Source organism: Dipodomys spectabilis, unplaced genomic scaffold, assembly GCF_019054845.1.
Source record: "Dipodomys spectabilis isolate Male_0828 unplaced genomic scaffold, ASM1905484v1 ptg000205l, whole genome shotgun sequence".
Classification (NCBI taxonomy): Eukaryota; Metazoa; Chordata; class Mammalia; order Rodentia; family Heteromyidae; genus Dipodomys; species Dipodomys spectabilis.
This window is the reverse complement of record NW_024870882.1, coordinates 5,377,820-5,382,205: the sequence shown is the minus strand read 5'-3', so window position 1 is coordinate 5,382,205 and position 4,386 is coordinate 5,377,820. Positions and strand designations below refer to the sequence as shown.

Sequence of the window (4,386 nt, the reverse complement as noted above, 5' to 3'; positions counted from 1 at the left end):
TCAAAGGCAACTATGTTTCAAAATATTATTCTATTTTCTCTAACTTAGTGTTTGATAGAGTTAGACCTAAAGCTTTACCATTTGTAAATTTATAGCCTAGAAGCAAGAGGAAACATGGTGATTAAAACATTAACAATTTAAGGCCTAATAATGAGGAGAAACATAGGGACTTCCACTGCAACTATGAAAATATTTGATGATAGAAAGGCAGTAGTGTAATTGCTGCATGGTTGGATGGTAGACAGGCCAGGACATTAGGTAATAAATGCATATGAACAATTTATTCTCCCCCTTGTGTTTAGCTACTTTTGAAATGGTAGGTAAAATAAACAATTATATTTTGATAAATACGTTCTAGTCTGAACAGTTCTGTCTGAAATGTTCATCTCTCTATGATCCCTTGTAACTAAGATTTGTTTTGTTCAAGTAAGACAATCTAGGGTGTCAGGGTAAGATATTCTGGTTGGTCTGCTCCTACATGGAAGAAGGGTAAAGCGTCAGGGAGATATTTGTGCCTGTAAGACCTCATTTGGGAAAATTTCAGCTGTAGAGGTTTAGAAGTAGCTCTTAAGCAAGGCTTACTTTCAATCCATTAGCTCCACAAAGGTAACTCAGTTAGATAAATAAGTACTTGAAAAAGCCATCACCTTTGGACCTAGCTATAAATTCTTGAAATTACAATCAAATCCCAAATGAAAAAGACTTAAAATAATTATTGACACAAAATATTTCAAATATGAGCAATCGACTGAACAATATAATTTTTTCCAGTATTCACAGAATTTTAGGGAAATAAGATCAATCGCATTGTTAGGAACAATAAGGTTTCCTTGTTACAAATAGGCACCCAAGGATATAAGCCTGTTTAAAGATTGCATCATTAACTACTTAAATTTAGAGGACACTACATGCTTCAGCAACACGTATACCCAAATTAAAATACAGAGATTAACATGGCACTTGCACAAGGATGATATGAAAATTTGTGAAGTATTGCATATTTTTCATTCTTCAGATTCAAGAAATGAAAAACAGTTATTAAAAAGCTGATTACAAAATTACCAATGTAATAATACATGTAATTCATATAACTAAAAGTTAGTTTGACCTCAGTGTATAAAATCTTCACCTTAGAAAGGCCTTTACATAGCATAACCTTTACAAAACTGTTGAAAATAGACAACTTTGTCACTTTCTCCAAAGAAATAAAATAGTATAAGGACCTAGGAAAAAAAGAATCTTAAACTGTTTCTATCTGGAATGCAATCTGAAAGGACATACAAATGAACCTATATATTATAAAACAATGTAGAATTTAGAGTATAACTAGGAGAGAATAAAAAAAGATTATGGACATTATACAAACATAGATTATAGAATATTTTAAAATATACTATTTTCAGACAATGACCAGAAATACTTTAGTTTCTCTACTACTCATTTCAAAAGATAAGTTAAAATTATTTCTGATTAAAAAATAACCAACTCTGCAGAAATCATTATAGATGTATATAAAAACTCTTGAATATATTTTGACATCAAATGCAGGCAATTCACTTGGAAGTATTCCACAGAATCCATGAATTTTTACAGTAAGAGATTGTTGTTGCCAGGCCCCAGTAGCCCACGCCTATAATCCTAGCTACACAAGAGGCTGAGATCTGAGGATCTCGGTTCAAAGCCAGCCCAAGCAGGAAAGTCCGTGAGATTCTTATCTCCAATAAACCACTAGAAAACTGGAAGTGGACCTGTGGTTCAAGCGGTAGAGCACTCTCTTTCAGCCGAAGAGCGCAGGGATAGCATCCAGGCCCAGGGTTCAAGCCCCACAACCAACCAAAAACAACAACAACAACAACAACGAGATTTCTTTTATTTAGATTGTGAAAATATTTTGTATGGACATAAAAGGATGGACTGTCATTTTTGAAATTTAAGAAACTTAACCAAACCATTAGGACTGAGGAGAACAATTTGTACAGCCTTCCACAACTTTAAAGATGTAGTGATACATACTTTTCCGTTTGGCCATATCAAATGCAGTTTTTTCCAAGTTGTTCTTCAGGCCTGGATTGACATAAGGGTTCAACAGAAGTAGATCCAAAGTATCTTTGCTATCTCAATACTCAGCATCAAGATGCAAGTTGGTCAAGAGGCCTTTAGTTTTGGCATTGGTATCTGCATCATGATGAAGTGAAAAAGAAGCCACAATGGTATTATTCCAGATATATGCATTGTGCTGGGGTGTCCAGCCACCTACAGTTACTGCATCTGCCGCTGAGCCATCAACTCATGGACAATGTCTAAGTGTCCACTGTAGGCTTCCCGATGAAGTTGGGTATATTCATCGTCATCCCTAGTATTCACATGAGTGGCCTTTTAGGAAAGTAGTCTCCACACTGTAGTAAGCTGATTATTTTCAGCAGCCCAAAGAAAAAATTTGTTTCGATCCTTCTCCATTTAATTCTTGCAATTGATATCATTCCTCACTTGTTCATCTTATTCCTCATTTTCATCATAATTGCCTAACCAGAGACTTTGAATGCCAATGGGAATAAGGTGTCCATGTATTTCCCTACATAGATTGAACTGGTCAGAAATATCCAGTGAATTTTCTGCATATGTTTTTTCACCATGATTTCTATTCTCTTTTTCCATTATTACTACTCAAAATTATTCTAACTTGAGAGTAGGGAATTTATGGAGAGCAGAGGAAAAATGTTCCTCAATATTCAAAGGTACAGACTCAAAATGAGGACCATGTGTGTCTTTAAGTGCAGCTTATTCTAGGAATTAGAAAATATGAAATAATGACTTCTATAAAAATGATCTGGGAAATGTCAGAGCAGAAAGTGAAATGAGGAAACCAAAAACATAAAAGCAAAATAAATTAGGATAATTATGTAGCAATAATATCATGCTGATTCTGAACTGCTCTTTGTTTGTTTGTTTTTGGGTCCGGGGGTGGGGCCTGAACTCTGGGCTTGGGCACTGTCCCTCAGCTCAAGGCTAGCGCTCTACCACTTGAGCCATAGTGCCACTTCCGGCTTTTTTCTTTTTGCTTATGTGATGCTGAGGAATAGAACCCAAGGCCTCAGGCATGTAAGGCAAGTGCTCTACCACTGAGCCACCTTCCCAGCCCGATCTATTGTTTTGATTATATTCTCTAAGAAGAAAAAGTGAGAATAGATAGCAAAGGACTACTAATATGTTTGACTTCTCATTAAGCACCTTCAATCACCAAAATCACATGAAAACAATAGACAGGGCTACTTTATTAGATGAAAACAAGTGTCTTTAAAAAAAAAACAAAAGAATTTAAGTAGTCATGCAAAGGACTTCGATTTTACTACAGCACTATACATTTTTTTATAATGTTGGGTAACAATAAATATTGGATCCATTAGAAAGTTCTTAAAGCTTATATGTTCAATAGTAAGTTCTCTTACACTATATCATGATATTTTTGTGTATGATCTTAAGAAGAAATTTACATTACTAACTTGAATTTCTGACAGAACAATATCATCACTGCACATCTTGCTTTTATCATCTACGTTTTAAATTACTATTTAAATATGTGCATTAGATAAGCATAAAAGAATAATAGAAGCCATGCTGATGGCTCATGTCTTTAATCCTAGCTAATCAGACAGATGAAATCTTACGATTGAGGTTTGAAACCAGACCAAGAAACAAAAAGTCCAGGGGCTGGGAAGGTGGCTCAGTGGTAGAGCTCTTGCCTTGAATGCATGAAGCCCTGGGTTTAATTCCCCAGCACCACATAAGCAAAAAGAAAAAAAGGCAGAAGTGGCACAGTGGCTCAAGTGGTAGAGCGCTAGCCTTGAGCTGAAGAGCTGAGGGACAGCACACAGGCCCAGAGTTCAGGCCCCAAGACCGGACCCACACCCCCAAAAAAAGAAAAAAGTAAAAAAATCCATTAGATTCTGATTTGAAGGTAACCAGCAAAATCTAGAAATGGTACTGTGGTACAAGCGGTAAAATGCTAGCCTTGAGAAAACTAAAACAAAAAAAACAACAAATTCTGGGACAGAGCCAGGCCCTAAGTTCAAGCCTTAGTATTAGCACCAAACAAATGAATGAATTACTTAATTAAAATAAATTAAGTGGTCACATGTGTCAAGGCAAGTAAAATGTAACACCCGTGGTGACTGGATTGTGTATTATTTTGTAATGAGGTAAATTATCATTTGTCCTAATCACTAATATTTTATTTGAACTTTTTTGTACAATAAACCCTGAATTTAGCATGCCTGTATATGTGTGTGTGTACATGTGCACACATGTGTGTATGTGTATATGTATGTGTGTGCTGTTGCAATGTTGCTTGCCAATGTGAACAAGTTAAGCCTAAAAAGATCTAACTGT

General features: G+C 35.6%; 1 pseudogene; it reads left to right on the top strand.

Moving 5' to 3' along the window:
• The first annotated feature begins 908 nt into the window (after positions 1-908).
• On the top strand, positions 909-1,005 carry LOC122122159 (annotated as a pseudogene).
• Positions 1,006-4,386: the final 3,381 nt, after the last annotated feature.